At 41.2% G+C, this 19,111-nt stretch overlaps 1 protein-coding gene across 5 annotated transcripts in view; it reads right to left on the bottom strand.

The window, feature by feature from the left end:
- Positions 1–13,927, bottom strand: part of ctnnd2b (catenin (cadherin-associated protein), delta 2b) — a 234,192-nt gene extending 220,265 nt beyond the window's left edge. For 3 of the 5 annotated variants that reach the window (XM_080861362.1, XM_080861368.1, XM_080861365.1), the window contains exon 1: positions 13,678–13,926. The gene's annotated coding sequence lies outside the window, so the exon portion shown is untranslated. Of the gene's footprint in view, positions 1–13,677 lie in introns of all 5 variants that reach the window. The other 2 variants (XM_080861361.1, XM_080861367.1) reach the window with 1 other exon arrangement.
- Between the last annotated feature and the right edge of the window lie 5,184 nt (positions 13,928–19,111).

Consider the following 19,111-nt stretch of genomic DNA (forward strand, 5'->3'; position numbering starts at 1 on the left):
CATTGTTGTCTGATCAGTGTCTTAACTGTTAAGACAAGTTAATGGTGGATACTTCATTATTTCCCTGCCACAAATCAATGGAATTCATCAATTTTGCTCAAAGGCTAAGATAAGTAAGGACACACTGTCTTTTTGTTACTATAGCAGCTGAGAGGAGTACAAACGTGGAATTCCCAGCTCTAACTCACATATTGAAGCACATGGTGTGCAGTATGTTAGCCAGCTGAGCGAAAATCTCGGTGGGAATTGACCCTTAGCCAATAAACTGCAAAGTCTCTTCGTCTCTCAGTCAGACACAATACTTAGTCATTAGTGAGACGCTTAGCTCAACCTGACTAATCCCTATTAGTCAAACTTAAAAGGTCTGAGAAAAAATATTTCCTTGGAGTTGCAGTCAGGAGCACATTCTGGGTAGTAAGGAGCATAATGGTCTTATTTATTTTGTCTAGCAAACAGAGTGTCTGATAGCTGATTCACTTCATTTACATCTGTTTCCCAGTTGCAAATGTCCTGTTTATTCTCTGTCTTCAAAGCTGTTTAAAATACTTCAGTCTCTGCTTTGTCTCAGATGTGCCACTGAAAATCTTTAAAAAGTCTGATCTGCATTCTAATCAGTTTCCAAATTCCCAAAGAGTCGGGGTTAAATATAACCTTGAACGTAAAGGAAAATATGATGATGGAAAAACATTACTGTTATTAAAATGTGAATTGGATTTTAGCTTACATATAGCTGGCTCATTCACTAAATGGTTGGCTAAGGTGGTCCTCTATTGATTGCTCCTGTGTGCTTCTCTGGCCAGGCTGGTCAATGACAACACTCATTTCAGCCAATCCCAAATCCAGAGCACTGCACTAACAGCGCGGGTGTGGCCACGTGAGCTGGAGGGGTGGGGTGGGGAGGGACGACTTTCACGGGCACTGACTGGAAACAGCATTCTCATTATTTGCACTGCTTGTTTTGCATCTAAACCTCCCATAACAAGACCTTTACAGCTAATTACCCCTCTTAATGTTTCCAGCAAAATAAAAATAATATCCAGAGGGGGGAAAAACACAATTGTATTACAATTTTGTCTTCATTCTGGTTGTTCGGTGTGAGCGTACCAAGCCATTGATTAATGGCAATGACTGATAGATCAGTAAACCTGATGACTCACGTTATGTTCAATTGTCAGCTGTCTGGAGACATGAGGGTCAGGCCTCTAATCCGCTGACAATAAGTTATATCTGGCGTATGTGGTTGCTCTCTTATGACATAAGATAAGATAAGATAAGATAAGATAAGATAAGATAAGATAAGATAAGATAAGACTTTATTCCCACAACGGGGAAATTCTTGCGTCACCTCAGCTCAGGTACAGATATCAGAAGGAAATACAAAAATACAAATAAGTACGATCAATGAAAAAAAGTAAGATAATACACTATACACAATGGTAGCATACACAGTATGTGATTATGGATATAGTTGGAAATATGGAAGACATAAACTATATAGCTTGATAAAGCTATTGTACCACTACTATTCCATATATAAACAGACATACATAAACATGATGCCATCTTGGGCACTATAATAAAGATGGCAGGGCAACATGGCGGCTTCCACAAACCAATACATGCTTTTATGTATTTGTAATGGATTAACTCTTAAGTTTATGAGTATTAGAATCTGTGTATATTTAAGAGTTCAGTGTGCTTATTCTGTTAAACAACCGCATGCACACACAAAATAAACTTGTTGCACTGTTGTACATGGGTTGTAGATGGACATGCGGAGTGGTCTCAGTGGCACTGGACTCGTGCACTTTGGAAGACCTGCGCAGAGACTGACAACTCGGTGACGTCGAAGCGCAGAGGTGGGCAGTCAAGTCTTGCACGTTGACGTAAGGAACCCTTGCTACAGTTTTGCCTGTCTGCTAAAGGAAAGCAGCATTGCAAAAAGAGTAACCAGTTTTTCTCAGTAATCATGTTTTCAAAACTGCTGAAAGCTGAAACAGTAACTGACAATAATAACATTACATTAACACAATGCAGCTTGACAGCCAAAAACGTATTATGCCAGCCTCCAGGTGCTTGCTTGAAGCAGAGGTGAGGTAACTTTACTCTTTTCTACTTCACATCCACATTTCAAACTTGTAATCACAAAAACGATGACTCAAGTGACATCCCTTTGGGCAATTTATCAGTCTTTGTGCTTCCCAAGGGCTTCACCGTAGACAGTAGATACATAGCCCTTAAGCAACAATGAACATTTTCTGAAATAGTTCAGTGTTTGGGAACAACTGGGAGTAGCAGTAGCAAATATACTGGGAATGCATGTAACAATTGCAAGTCGGCTCACAGAGAGAACACGGTTGCAACAGCAACCTGTGCAATGCTGTTGTGTCTTTGTAAAATACTATTTTTAAATATCGTTTGGGACAAACTGGTGGCTGTCTGACCGTGCATTTAAGCATTGTCAGTCCACCACCCATCCTCTCCAAATAGCTGTGCACTGCATTATCTGAGCTACCCCACAACTGTTCATTATGGATGCACTTGTGTGTGAATAAAATGGCTTTTGCCTATGAGCATAAGCCACAGGTACGAGCCACACACATCACAAAGATACCCAGACTGTCTAGAATGCGATGAGGGTTCAGCTGAAGTGTGGCCTACATATGCAGTTTTCTTTGTGCTACATTTGGCCTTGCCTAACAGTGTTGGGTCAGCCTGCAACTCAACCACGTGTCCGTTTCATAAAGGCCAGATGGGCATTGTGACATTTGAGGTCATGTCTGGCCTACAGAACATTTGCCAATACCGTGCCTGTCATGGTAAAAGTAGCCCAGATTAGGCCCAAATGTATCCACTATCTGGGATTAACTCTGGATACAGAGAAAAACGCTACTACGGCTAGGTTGGAGCTTTTCCAACCTCACTACTTTAAAGAACAGAGTAAATCTATCAACATGGAGGTCCACGCTGCTGCCTCAAATCTTTGGTTTGCAGCTGCCTGAATGGGACGCCGAAGTGCTGAGCAAACCTTTAAGATAAAGAGGAGATTAGTGACTGTCAGGGCGCTGGCTGGATGTGAGTACAGTGAATGAAGAGGCATTAAAGCCAGACAAAGCAGCACCCAACTGGCCAGACGCCACTTCCTCTACCACACGTGTACACACACACAGACACACACACACTCTTAGAAAACTGCAGGCAAGCAACTGCTGGCAAAGGGTTCGAAATTAATGAGCACTCGGGGCACCAAAATGCCCTTTAAAGTTTAAAAAATGCTTAGGACATAAAAACTGTCAGAAAGAGAACAGATAACACTGCCCTCCATTTTTGAAGAACTCCTTTGCTTTTCATCCTCGGCGCATTTAATTGGTGGTGTGGTCATTTTTTTATGGCATTTAATAGCCACTTAAGGGGATTTTTTTTTCCTTTGCAGCACATCGAAAGCGTTATCGGTCACAAAATAATCAAGGACACAGCCTGAAGCGAGAGCATGCACTGACACCGTGCAGTCTGTAACAGACCCCACACAAACCACACTGTCAGCAAAAAATGAAGCAATGGAGGAGTGGAAGGTGGAGTGGTTGGGACAACCTACAGTGTTTATTCACCAACAAAAGCCATTAGGAGCACACAAAAAAAGTAACAATGAGAAAAAAGGGGGGGCAGGAACATCCTCTGTAACAGCACTGATTTAACACGTGAAAAGTCAGTATGCATATATCCTCTACCGCTTCCAAAGAACCCAGGTGGTGGAGTAAAGCAGAGTGAGAACTGCTCTCAACAGGGTGATAAGTGTTGAATGGGTGTTTGACCACAATGTGTCATTTTTTTAATTATTAATATTTTTAGCTTTACAGCTCCAAAAGCTTTGCATGCTTTCTCCCGGCAGCATTAAAGATAGAAAGCTCATTCGTAATTATGTAAGGCCCACTTACTCGTAAGAGTGAGAACAAAGAGCGCCTGTCAGGCTGCAGTCGACGGTCCTTCAACGCCCACCGAGTCAAAAAAACACAACAACACACACATGCAAAGAAGCGAGGGCACGCAATCTAAATCTAAATTACATGTGAGTAAACACGAGACAAGAGCTGCTTCCTTTGTTGGGACAATAGAGCATCACTGCCTTTATGTGTGTGAGTGTGCAGTGGAGGGTAAACAGAGGGCAGAATATGAGCATGCAATAATTTAACACACACCCCCCCCCCCCCCCCCCCCCCCCCCGAAGAAAAAATTGAAATGAAATGGACATCGACTGGGAAGACAAGTTTACTTCTCTTGTTTTCTGCAGTCAGAAACCCTGACGCCCGGTTCAAAATCAAGTGATGATGCGTTATTTACTAAATCTTCCATGCAGTATAACGTAATAGCATTTTTCTGTGATGCAGCTAATTCAAACTAGAACAAACTATGATAATTTCTTTAAATAGGTTGACTGTAAATGTGGAATATCACTTGTTAGCTGTTGTGCATTTGGTTGGGACTTGAATTAGCACAAAAATGAGCCTGATATCAGACAGAATTCTTGATCTTTTTCTCAGCTAGTTACACACTGACTCCAGCCTAACCAGGGAGGGAATCAGAATCAGAATCAGAAAGACTCGGGCATTAGGTTCTCCCTAAACAATGATTAGATGCTAATATTTCTTTCTGAATACTGTCCACACTGATGCATCCCATTATCTTTTGGGGTATTTTTCCATAAGGGGGAGCAGAGCAGTGGAAAACCAGGTCCTGTTCTTTCATCTGTTGTTCATTAGGCTTGGTGGTGTCAAAAATAAGTGAACACTCATAACTATTGGGTCTCTTTATTTAATACCTTTTCAGAGATACATAACGTTACATTTGATCCTTCTGCTCTAATGGCTATCTTTGGAGTGATACCTCAAAACGTCACTTTCTCAAAACACGATTCGAGTTCTATTGCCTTTGCTTCACTCATTAAGGCACCTTGTACTTTCAGGATGGAAACAGGAAGCTCCTCCCACACATGAACAGTGGCTTGCTCATGAGGTTTTTGCATTTGGTAAAGATGAGATATACACTGGCAGGTTCAACCACCAAATTTCTTAAGGCGTGGCAGCCATTTCTAACATACATGGAAATATTTAAAATGTTTTTAAAATTTAAAAACCACCTTATCTGATACCAAATGTCTACATCACTATTGTGGTTAACTGTACACTGAGTGTCCCTTATACATTTTATTTTTATATTTGTGTTTTGCTTTGTTTTGTTTTTTGTTTGTTTTTCTTCTCCTCTCTTTCTGTTATCTTTTGGGGTATTGTAAATACTGAACAGCAAAGTATTGTATATTCAAAGTTTTGTATTAACATGCTGTTGAAACTTAAAATAATTTTTTTATTTAAAAAAAAAAGAAAAAAAATTGAACACTACCCTGTCACGGTCACAAATTAAGGATGCTTGAAGGCAGGTTCACAATACCATTAATCCCACCTGTGGTGCTCATTGGACTGCGTTTTACTTCAAATGTATTGGAACTAACTATGAATGAACTAACAAGGTAAGAGCCTTCTGTTCACTCTACTACAGGCTGAACAGAAGTCTTTTCTAATCTCACTGTTAAAACAACCATTTCAAAGCCCACAACCATTATGATAAATATTTTTTAGCATTGTTAAACATATTGCCAAAAAGTACATTTCACACGCAACATAAAACAGCAAAGTCCAGGGGGGCAACTCTCCCACCCACCTACTCACTGTGTCCCTCACACACTCCAAGCTAATTGGGAGTCGCCCCTCGCTGACCTCCCCTCACGCACAAAAAGAGTCATCGCCATGACAGCAGAGTTTTGCTCATTATCCCCAACAAGGGTCTGCCTTGTTAGAGCACAAACTGCCACGCAGTACCTGGCTGACATCACAGAAAAACCCGAGTCCATGTTGCCACAGCAACCACAACTCGGCAACCATGATTTGCCGGCGTTTTACTCCGTGGGGGATTGATTGGGTGAGCAATGCAGTGAAAGGTGGATTAGGAGTATTATTGTTTCCCTCGGTGCAGAGGGAAATACAAGGTCTGAGCTTTGCCAGACACAAAGAGAACGGTGGACCCGTTGAAACAATGATGAGAGCACTGGCCCCAACTTGGCTTAACACAGAGATGAAAGATGCCTCTCATTTATCCATTACTCATTAATTTGCTAATGTGCTGCAGTGATTAAAAAGTAGTGCGATGGCCTTCTGGCTGAGCAGGCTGCGGCTTGCTCCATGTGGTTACTAAATTGAACTAAATGTCATTGTTTAACTGAGCACATATTCACAGCCATGGTTGCTTTTTCTCTAAAATGTCTTTTCAGTTCACAACCAGATGGGAGCCACAGCAAATGTAGGTGCAAAGCAATAGGAGACTTTTGCAGCTGAAACACTCGACCATCAGGTAAAATGAACAAAACTCAGGTGAAAGAATGACGCATTTGACAAACAGCCATTACCCTCTTCATGTAGCGACTGTTCTGCTCCTCTCCCCTCTTAAAGCAGAGGAGAAGAGAAAACCACTCAGTACCTAAGACAGGAGAGCAAAGTGCAGCTGTTATTTGCCATCATCCATTAGCGAACCAGTCCAACCCATGAGTGAAAGCTGCAAAGAGAGGATATGGTTGGTAGTCGTTCAGTTAAATGCCCAAGCTGTGCTGCAGGTGCTCACACGGTGTCCAAACAGCAAATGTCAACAGCGGCACTGCAAATTTCCGTGAGTGTTTCCATTTAGATACACTCAAAGTTGAGTTCTTCACTCAGGTAAATTCAAAGGAGACCTTCACAATGTCGCATTTTTAAACCTCAGCCTTAACACTTTGGTCAGTGGGATGTTGTGTGTGTTCAAATATTTGAATTAAATAAAAAAAAGCTGAAAGCATTAACTTAAATGTGGGCTGTGACATACTTAAATCGAAAACCCTAAGAGTGATTCCCAGGCATGAGTGATAGTATAAAAGTCTGGACAGAAGATTTTTTTTTAGAAATATTTCACTGTCTTGTGAAAGTTCACTAAAATGCGTGGGTGTGAATGAGATTTCTGAGAACTTAATGACTTATCCAGTACTGGAAACTGGTGATAAATACATAATAGATAGATAAATGAGCTGAATATTTGGAAAAGTTAAGGCAAAGGACTGGCACAAGAGAAGCCTATCACCTGCAAATGTGTGTGGATATGAGAATTTAACTGACGAGATGTCATTAAATATCTCTGTAAAGAAGATCAGGTCAGTATTAAAGGTCATGCTAAAAACAACCAAAAAACTACAAAGAGACATATAATTTGTAACATTTTCTTGAAGGATTTTTCAATTTCAATTAAATTTTATTTCTACAGCGCCTACAGACTCTACAGACCCTACAATAATACATACAGAGAAAAACCAAACAATCATATGACCCCCTATGAGCGAAGAACTTTAGGGACAGCGGGGAGGAAAAACTCCCTTTTAACAGGAAGAAACCTCTGGCAGAACCACGCTCAGGGAGGGGCAGGGCCATCTGCTGCGACTGGTTGGGGTGAGAGGGGTTTTTATCTCACTGTACATGAATTTCTTTCACTTTCCCCTGAGAACACAAAGTCATAGTGGCAATCGTTGATGTTTGATATATTTGTTAACTTTGTTAAATAATTCTTCGTTTCTTTTTTTTTTTTATTGCTTTAGTTTCATTTGTTCTTTAACCAGGTTTTACAAAATGCTGCCCATGGTGTTGGCACCTTGTCCTGCTTCTTGCATCTCCTGCTGTGTTTCTGCTCTGAGTGGTTCACACAATAAAGAGGTTGTTGACCAGGCAACCTATCTCTCCATCTACACACTGATGGTGGGAGGGGGAGCCTGCTGTGTGATATGAATCAGATACTGCCATGATTGGAATACAATGACCTGGCAACACAATCTCTCTCTCTCTTCTCTCTCTCTGTGTCCATGTCTCTCTCTTTTTCAGAACAAGGTTATCAACAGAGATTATCTGGTTAGGACAATGGATGTAGATAGTGAAGACTTTACCTACAATTCATAGCTCAGTTTTCCCTGTATGCCATTTTTACATCATGTTATTACTGTAATGATGGCTATGAAATTAATAGCCAGAGGAAGAGAGCTGCCCTGTGGTATGGACATGATAATGCACAAGTGAGATATTTGCCTTTGTTGACAATTAGTCACTATAATAATTACATAATAATGTCAAGAATCTGCAGAGGACATTAGTATTTTATCTGTAAATCTTACATAATATCACTATAGAGGCAAGAGAAATGATAATATAGTAATGCACCTGCAAAAGTAGGTCATACGATGTTTTATTCTAATGAATTATTTGTCAAAACCCTATATGCTATTATATAGTGTATGTATAATATGTCTAATAAAAATTGAAGACCTTTTTTTCTCTGTAATTTCATCACTGAAGGGGCAGCTGTGGCTCTGGTGGTAGAGCGGGTCCTTTTCCATTTGGAAGGTCGGTGGATTGATCCCTGAGCCCCCCAGCCCACATGCCTTCTTGCACAAGTGCGTATGCAACTGTGAGAAAGCGTTTAGGCATAGATAAAAACACTGTGTGATTTGCGGTAGAAAGTGCTTTGAGTGCTCAATTGAGTAGAAAGGCACTATATAAGAACCAATCCACATCCCATACTTTATGTTGAGCTCTGGACAAGTCAAATTTTGAATGAACTGCCTCAGAATGCTGTGAATACTCACACTTTAAAGTGCTGAGTAGGGCTGGGCGATATGACCCAAAATTCATATCTCGATATTTTTTAGCTGGATGCCGATATAAGATATATATCTCGATTTTTTTTTTTAAGCCATAAGTTAAGAACAAAAAGAGAGTTCTAGTCACACTGTGTCCCAGATGTGGGCGCTTTTATTTACATACAGCGTAGATGTACATGAAGAAATTACTCAAAAATAAATTATCAGCATTTATTAAATAATCATGGTCCATAAATAAAAGAAAACAATGTTGTTTTTGTGCATAACAAAAAGCTCACAATTGTGCAGTCAAAATGTAAACTAATAGACGCTGAGCATAATAACAAAGAGACAGATTTCACAGCTGCACCACGTCTCTGAACAGGTGCCATTTGTGGTCCTTATACACACACAGTACGGTAATATTACGTTGAAGCACAGTACTATCACTCCGCGAGGCTCCTCCCCGGTAGCCGTAATCCTCCAAGACAATCCATCAAGCGGTGCAGCTCCGTAGCTTAGCAAAGTCATATTAAAACATTTTTTGACAGATTGCCGAGCGCTGTGTACCACATAAAATCGGTTCGTGGTCAGTAAGCACAACCAGAATTCATACATAAGGCGCACTGTCGAGTTTTGAGAAAATGAAAGGATTTTAGGCCGTGCAGCCCCTCCGGGCTGCATGTCGTTAGCGCGGTTAGCTCGTTAGCGCGGTTAGCTCGCTAACACGTTGACGCCGTCCAGCCCCACGCACGGTAACTCGCTAACGGAGATTTTCCGCTTTCATCTTGTCATTGCCTGCAGGTGAAGCTATGGGGGAGGCGGAGTTGTGTTCAGTGAAGGAGAGGCGAGGCCGAGTAACGTTGCGTAGAGACAAAAGTGGACGAAAGAGAGGCAAACCTGCGGCTCCACGAGTATAATTATAACGTAACATAGACTATATCGATATAAACGATATTGTCACATCTTATATCTCGTATGAAAATATATCGATATTTTTAAAAAACTCGATATATCGCCCAGCCCTAGTGCTGAGTGTCACCGAATAAGGACCAGTCTAATAAGTCTATTTAGGTTACGCAGTGTTTTAACTTAGATCTCGCTTTTGTGACTGTCACCACCTATAACAGCATGTAAATTTGCTAATACCTGGGAACATTACATTTAGGCTCGCACAGATCCCACCGGGGTGAGAGACAGCCTGGTTCACCTGTGCCCGACGGATACAGCCACTTAAAACGGCTGGCTGGTCTTTGACAGGCCCATGGCCGATCCTCGGCCTTTCCCCAGCCAGTGCTGAACCTTTCCGTAAAACATTGATACAGATATTTGTCTGAAGCAAATATTAACTCGAGTTTGTTCAGACTGAACGAGCAAGCCACAAGGCCGAAAGTGACACATACAGGCTGCGGTTATTGCTGACTACTGCTGCTGAATATAAAAAAAGAAAAAGATTCTTTAATGGCACTGAAAATGTTTTTATACGAAAAACAAAACCTAAATTCAAATGCCCCTTGATTATTACTATTAGCTCAAATACATTTTGTAAAAACAGTATTTTGCACAATCGGAACAAATCTCTGAGGAATACTTACCAAATCATGTTTGGTAAGTATTCAAATCATATTCATAAATCTGTAACTTGAGCTCAGTTAGGGAAATCGTTTGATTCTGAGTCTTGCACAGGAAGCAGTAATTCGTGTGTTGGATCGGTCAGTATGAGGTTATTAAAAGTTTGTCCACATCACATGCATCATCATCTGAATATAAAACCTTAATGAAGCCTGTTGAGGCTGCAGTAGCCGAGGACGATAACGGGCTCTTACTTTTCTGAGCCGTGGCAGAGTCAATCACTTTACAGACTTTACGGCTTGACTATCCACCATGAATCTTTAGCAATTAGGCAGAGAAATGACGGTGGGGGGGTTAGGGGCACTGAAGGGGAAGGCGTGGTGTGTTGGAGGTACGCTATTATATCTCAGAGTGCCAGGTGAATGCACTCGGAAGACTGTAATGTCGCTCAGCGTGTTCAGGAAATGGAACATTTTGGAAAAAGAAGCTCTTTGATCAGTTAAATGTTGTGTGACGAGAACAGTGGCTGGCAGGTTCACCTGAGAGTGTTAAATCTGGCTTGTAGCAGTCAGTAAACACAAGCTGTTTGTGTGAGCACTCTGCCGGACCAAATGAATACTGGAGACAAGGAGCTGAAACTGTAATCATGCTCATACCAGAGCTGCAACATGATAATGATATCTATAAAGCTTTACGAGGTCACTTCTGGTAAGTCACTGGTTCCAAACCTGGATGTTGGGACCCCCCGAGGGGTCATGAGATCAGTATGAAATGTTGCTAGATGTTTGAAATGGAACTTTTTTATCATCTTGGCTCCCTGCAGCTGGTGACCTGGCCAGGTTGTACTCTTGCAGGAGATGCAAGGTGCAAGACAATTTTTTGCAAATATTTTTGCAAAGTACTTTCTGACAGTCAATACATAAGTAATACAATCTTTAGCAAGTCTCTCATTCTGCAGATGACCTCGCACTCCACCATTACAAACTGCAGCTCTCGATATTAATCCTTGTTCTCTGTAGCTTTGATTAAAAACCACTAAATAACTACTACAGTACAAACTCAGATAAGAACTTCTTAGACACCAGTTGTAGTCTAAGAAGTTGGAAGGTTGGATGGAGTAGGTTGGACCATAGGGAAGAAGTACTTCACAGCAAGTGAACTTTCAAAATAAAAGTGCTTGAGGTTTCTTCCTTTTAAAAGGGAGTTTTTCCTTCCCACTGTTGCCAAGTGTTTGGTCAAAGGGGAATCAACTGATTAATGGGATTTTCTCTTTGTTTTTATAGGGTCTTTACCTTACAATTAAAAGTTCCTTGAGGCAACTGTTGTTGTGACCAGGTGCTGTATAACTAAAACTGAATTGACCTCAATAGTCACTGCAGCTGGCCATTAAAAAATTCCCCCCAAAAGGCTGCTTAAACCTCAGTTTTTTACAAGGTTAATTTAAGGGTTTTCAGTGCACAGGTGAGGCAGATCATGTTAGATTTGCATAATCCAGCTAGCAGTTTCCCCCCTTTTCCAGTCTTTCAACTATTTGAAGTTTACTAATTACTAGTTGTGGCTTGTGGTTACGGTTAGAAAACTGTTATTATTAGAATGGACTTGTGTATTGGTGGACTGGGCCCACTGAGAGGTAACAGGTCATCAGAAAATGCACTTCTTTTCCAAACCAAAAATGGTTTCCAAACAAAGTTTGTTTCCCTTTAAAGTACTTCCCACAGACATGTGCTACTCTACATTTTTACTGTCATAACTCCAACAATTAATCTTGTAATTTAGCATAATCTTAAAGGTAAATGCAGCTGCAGACAACACGTTGTTCTGTTTGGTGCAGCTGAAAACACACTCTATAGTGTATCATAAAAATGCTCATTTAAAAATCTAAATTTCACAAATAATTATTTTTATTTTTCAACAGGTAATGACGTCAGACCTGCAAACAAAAACTGGATGATGTAAGTGTATTTTTGTCATGTATTTTTTGCCACACCCTTTGCAGTCCCTATTTAGAAAAAAGTAACATTATTGCTGTTCTCAAATCATCCAAATGTAACTCAAAGATGACATAGTAACTCCTCTGGTTTACAGTCATTTACATGCTAACATTAACAGAAACATTGGCTAAATAACTTCACTTGGTACAAGTGCCAAAAGTGTCAGCCTTTCCATTCGTTCGGTGTCATGATGAATAGTTCACCGACAGGAAACATAACTGTTACTAACTAATGGTGATTTTTTTCCTCTGCACCTTCTCAATATCTCACTTCCTCATCATGAACCAATGACTGCCAAAATGATATAAGCCTGCTGACAACAAGTTACATTTCCCTGTCCTACATTATCTGCTCTGCCGGTTAACCCCCTAATGTCCATCACATTAAACTTCTTATATTGAGGCTAGCCAGCTTCTCAGTTTCAAGGGGGATCAGTGAGCGAAAGCCCTATAGTCCATAAGAGAAAACACAGGAATTAGCCCTAGATTAGGGATCTAAACGGCTATGCAGCCCATGGTGGCTGGAGATGTACTGGTAGGCTGTGTGGGGGCTAATTCAGCCGGCAGTGGGAAACCCCACTTTCTGCCAGGTCATAGAGCAGAAATCCACAGACAACTGACAGGAGCAAACATTATGATGTTAGCTGGTGAAAAACATAGATTTTTTTTTTTGGGGGGGGGGGGGCGACAACGTGATGAATGACATTAATTACTCCACAGTTGAGAGCTGGAGAAACAGCCTGGGGCTGATCGAGAAAACACACTGTGGCGGTGGTGGTGCTTTTAGTGCTCAACATGGAGCACGCAGGCAGCAAGGTGCTCTTCATCCGTCCTCATGCCTCAGTGATGGCTGAGGGAAACTACAATACGGAGCGTCCACACGCATCGCTCTGCAAAGACAACACAAAGACGGTGCAGCCGGCGCACGATGTGCCGCTGACACCCGTGATAATCACGAGAACATCGCTCATATTTAGGTCAGCCTGAAAGTAGCCTAATACCATTTTCACATCAGCCAGCCCCCTCCCTCCTCCGACCCCCACACTCCCCGGCCTGATGGATGGACGGCGAGTGAAGCTGAAATATGGGGGTTCCATTTTCATTCCACGAGCAATGCAAGCGCACCACAGCCCTTTATCGCATCATGCCAAAAGCAAAACAGACACACACACGCGCGCGCGATCCACACCACGCCTCGGAATAAACTGACACAAAAAAGAAAAAAAAAACCCCACCAAACATCTGGCACACACTTCGACACACACACACACACACACACACACACAATAAAACATGCAGCCATATTCCCAGCACGCTGCCATGCTCTGGCAACAAACAAAAAAAATTCTAGGCATTTGCACAAATGGGAGGTGTGAGACGAGCGGAAAGAGGACTCTGGAATGACATTGCGCCTGCTTACTGTAAAATAAATTCCCTCGGGGAGGATGGAGAGCCTCCTTTTTTCCCTCTTGACTCCCCTCCTTTCCGACGTGCGAATTTCCCGAAATTCAGACCATGCAAAACAGGTAGTCAGTCATTCCACCCCTCCGAAGTATTTGGTCCTGCTCGGCGGTAGTGCGAAAGGAGAAGGCACAACCAGCATCCGAGAGAGGAGACAGCCAGCTGTGGGGAGGAAATGAGGAAGGAAGGAAGGAGCGGCCGGGCCGGAGCACTGCGCACAGGAGAGAAGGCAAGGAAAGCGGCAGAGGTGCTCTCTCTCTCTCTCGCTCTCTCTCTCTCAGTTCACAATACAACATCACCCTATCCTTGCTAGACAGACGGACAGACGGCTTGAGTACCAGAGTCCGCAGCGACACCCACTGGTGATGAGAGGAACTACAACATGGAGATGATAAGTTCCACGGAAAGGCAGCAGCAGCTGGAAGAGACAAGCATGTCTCACTTATGTTACTGCAGGTACTTTTGTCTTTTAACAGTATATTTCACTAGAAAAGGTCACATTTTATTCTGTTAAATAGGCCGAAGACACTTATTACACATTTGTGTCTTGATTTAAAGAGTTGGCTATTTTGGGGGTAGAAGACAGCCCCAGAGACTGCCATGTATTTCACACTGGTTTTTATTTTTCTATGCATTTCCATAAATGTCTTTAAACAATTTTCCCACTGGCACCCTGAAGCCTGAAAGGTATTAGTCCCAACAAGCTGCAACTGTAGAAAAGTTTAACTGTTTTCATTAAAGTAAACAAAACATATTTTCCATAACTTAAGAACTTCCAGTGGAAAACAACAAGGTCAATGCTGCCTTGGTTATAGAAAAATTGGAAAGATGATTAAATTATAGATGGTAAAGCTGCAGCACAACAAAGTAAGGGTTTATAAAGTATATTTTGGTTTCCTAATCTGTAAAATTGTACATTCATATTGTTCAGTTGTTTACACAGATGCCATTGTAGGAACAACAAGGAAGCCTGCAGTGCGAGAGCACTAATGGGGTCATTAAGATAAGATGGGGCCTGATTATTTAAGACCTTGTATGTGAGGAGGAGGATTTTGAATTCAATTCTGGATTTAACAGGAAGCCAATGAAGGGAAGCCCAAACAGGAGAAATCTGCTCTCTCTTTCTAGTCCCTGTCAGGACTCCTGCTGCAGAATTTTGGATTAACTGAAGGCTTTTCAGCGAGTTTTTAGGACATCCTGATAATAATGAATTACAGTAGTCCAGCCTGGAAGTAATAAATGCATGAACTAGTTTTTCAGCATCACTCTGAGACAGGATATTTCTAATTTTAGAGATGTTGCACAAAGAAGAAAGCTGTCTTACATATTTATTTAATATGTGCATTGAAGGACACGTCTTGGTCAAAAATCACACCAAGGTTCCTGACAGTGTTACTGGAGGCCAAGGTAATGCCATCCAGAGTAAGAATCTGGTTAGATACTATATTTCTAAGATTTTCAGGGCCGAGTACAATAACCTCAGTTTTATCTGAATTAAGAAGCAGAAAGTTAGCGGCCATCCAGGTCTTTATGTCTTTAAGACATTCCTGCAGTTTAACTAATTGGTGTGTGTTATCTGGCTTCATGGATAGAAGCCAGATAACACACACCAATTAGATGGGTGTCATCTGCATAGCAGTGAAAATGTATGCTATGCCTTCTGATGATACTGCCTAGGGGAAGCATGTATAATGTAAACAGAATTGGTCCTAGCACTGAACCCTGTGCAACACCATAGTTGACCTTAGTGTGTGAAGAGGACTCTCCATTTACATGAACAAACCACTGCAGCACAGTACCTGTAATACCTACAGCGTGCTCTAATCGATGTAATAGGATATTATGGTCAACAGTATAGAACGCTGCACTGAGGTCTAGCAGGACAAGCACAGAGATGAGTCCACTGTCAGAGGCCACAAGAAGATCATTTGTAACCTTCACTAAAGCTGTTTCTGTGCTGGGATGAGCTCTGAAACATGACTGAAACTCTTCAAATCATTTTTTTGATATGAAAGGAAGGTTGGAGATTGACCCGTAATTAGCTAAAACCGCTGGGTCAAGAGATGGCTTTTTAAGTAATGGCTAACTACAGCCAGCTTGCAGACCTGTGGTACATGGCTGATTATGTGGGTCCATTTAAGGGAAAATAAACTGGCTTTCTGACTGTATTAAAACCACTTGCCCCACATTGTGTAGGTCACAGACCTAATAAATAAATTCATTAATTAACAAACAATACATTTTTAAAAATACTTCAAAGTTACAGAGAGAGACTAAAATGGATTATTTCCATTGTTTTCCATGTTTTCCATGGTTTGGTCCTTTGACCTAATCATTAACAACAAAGTCTTTTGTGAAAGCATAATAAACCAATATTGCTCCCATGGATTCTGCATGACTGCATAATTTCTAGAATAAACCTTTACCCACAGTGCTCTTAAAATATATTCTCCTGTATTAGATTTTATACAGTAAGCGTATGTCTCAAATGTAAACTGAGGTGTGCTAATAAGCCAGCTTTAAAATGCCAATAGTTAATACTGAAGGGATCGTTCACTCACAGTATTGGAAAACAAGAAGAGAACATCTCTAAAAGGCAAGTGAATTGCAGAGAGCTGTCTCATATCAATAAGCTCCTCATTTGCTGGTGCAGCTGTTTTGCACGGCTACGTTTTCCTGGGGAGAAGTCTAATTAGCCAAACTTCATATACCTGTGTGAGCTGGAGTGTAAAAACAGAGCACTATCAAAAACAGCTTTCAGTCAGAGTCAGGAAACATTTTTAATAAGCTGTTTGTTTAAACTGTCTCGACCTGGCTCAGAAACCGTGGCGAAAAAGAGTGAGATGCAGGGAAAAGGTAAAAAAAAATACTTGAAATACTTCAAAAACATGAAAGCAACATAAAACAAAGAAAAAGTCAGTGTTATTAGTAGTGAGGATGTGTGAGTGGATGGGTTAATAGTGTGGTGTTGGAGATGCTAAGTGGTACAAACTAAAAAAAGATGCACGTGAGACAAGAGCTTCACTTGAAAACTGCTTATTCTAATATTGACTCTTGTTTGGTGTGGTTTGTTGGATTGGATGATTGAAATGAAATGGCAATTTTACTATTAATTCATTAACAAACAGAGGGCACAGTGGTATGTTGAAGAACCACACAGGGCCACAAAAGCCTGGCACCTGCTCCTCACTGGTCACCAGCGTTTGTTGCACACTGCTGTGGGATGACATCCCAGTCTTCAATCAGTATTTGTCGACAATGTCATGACAAGTCAGCCAATGTGGATGTGTTGGTCACTCTTGCATGAACATCACGCCCAAGCTGATTCCACAAGTGTTCAGTGAGGTTGAGGTCCGTGCTAAGTTTACATGGCTAGCATCTACATGGCCTTTGGAATGAAAATGTGTGGCAGCCTGGGCCGGTTCTAGACAGGCAGAGAGAAATGTAAATATTAACAAAACTTAAAAAAGTAGGCCAAGTTACAAAGAAAAAGGCAATAAACCAAGTCTTGAAAAATAAAACTGAAAAATAGAAATACAGAATAAAAAAAAAATCTCCATCCGGATCTTTACAACCAAAAACATAAAATCTATCTTAATTAAATGGCCTAATTCTCAAATAAATTTGCAAAATAAAGTATGAATAAAGACATTCATTTCATGGAAGCTCAAATTAACAGAGTCACATTAAATGCACATCATTGCCTGTTACACTGCACCTTAAAGATAGGTTAATAAATTGAATTTAACTTAACCACAATACTTTCACATGGGTTCTTTCCAGCTTGAAGGCGGTGGCAAGATGAGTCAAAACCCGCGGTCAACCCGCTTCGTTTGATTGTTGTCAAATGCCACCATATAAATGAAATTCACTTGACCTGAATGATCTGTATGGGTGCATATGTTAGAAAAAGGCAGCACAATAATAATATTACAGCAGTAATTAGTGCTATATGACAAACTAATAAAATACTAGAATTGTATCTACCAAAAGTGTCGCAAAGACTTCTTGGTTAGGTTAAACTGCACTATAAACAATGTTATTTGCCACATAATTCCATGATTCCAAAAGGCACCAACACTACAAACATGGCTGAGCGGTTCAGTTCAGTGACTCTGATTCATAAACGTGCAGCCTAAAAGACAATGACCAGCTACAACTGCTGGTGCTGACACACTTGTCAGCCTTATGATGTGCTGGTATACCCCATATGTGTTTTTTTTATGAAAAGGAGAAATATCCATAGAAATCAAAATGGCTTTTTGTGTCAGCTGTAAAGTTTTTGTGTGTGTTTATGGGGATTGACAAACTTTTGAAGCCACTGTCAGTGGCTAAAGAGAGCTTAGTTTTGCTGTAGTTTTTCAGTTTCAGAGGTTGTAGCTTGGACTGAAGCAACCAAAGAGGCAGAGGAAACTGTTTCTTTTAGTGGTTCATACAAGGCACTGCTCTACAGCCTGAACTTTGGCCTTGACAGGACATGCTTGGCCCGTCCGTCTTGTTCGCTCACACACTCATAGTTTTCAAGCTTGAACCACCAAATCAGTGAACAGCTACAGGTTTAAGGTGAGCATCCCAACTGAAAAGCCTTGCATGTCACCAGTGACCTGTTCAGTGAGACAACGAAACGTAGCAGGTGCCTTCCTCAGCCTGTAAGCTACTGGTTAGATAAGGGTGGAAAGCAGAATGGTAAAAACTCTGTGCAAACACTGACAGACCAGGGTTCAAATTCTTGCTGGAGCAGAGAGGTTTCACCTTCAACTCAGAAATCAATCAACAGCCCAGGCAGCGATGGCACTACATCCCGCTCGGTTTCGCTCACCATGAAGCAAAAACTCACATCATAAAAGGCCTCACTGATGCCTCCTTAACATATTTCACCCCACTCTGCATCCCAGCCAGCAGAGACCAACCCCAGCCGCTTTGTTAAATTATCTGTAAAGACTATAATACATGCACAGAGACACATGCCAAATCAGGACAAAGCCTTTCCTAGAGGGAGTTTGAACACAAAAGGAGACTGGAAAAAGTTTGTAACCCAGTTGAATTGAGTGCTGTATATCCCTTCCATCTCTGGGTCTGTCTATATTCGTCTGCCTTTCATTCAGTTTGTCTCTTTATTTTTTGCCTCTGTTCCTCTTTGTCTAGCATTTCTTTGTTCAGTCAACTGTAAGCCATTTCTAAATGCCACAGTCAGCGGCATCAGCAGCAAACTAAATCTCGCACACATTGTTCTCATATGCATCGTTTGCTTCATTGAACAAGAAATTACTTTGGATGTTCAGATTATCTACACGTCACAACCAAAATGTCAGACCACGACGCTTGAAGAAGCAGAAGCACAAAATATCACTAAATAGAATCAATTTATTTAATAATGCATTTATGTTGCCACG

Source organism: Rhamphochromis sp. 'chilingali', assembly GCF_963969265.1.
Source record: "Rhamphochromis sp. 'chilingali' genome assembly, chromosome: 16".
Classification (NCBI taxonomy): Eukaryota; Metazoa; Chordata; class Actinopteri; order Cichliformes; family Cichlidae; genus Rhamphochromis; species Rhamphochromis sp. 'chilingali'.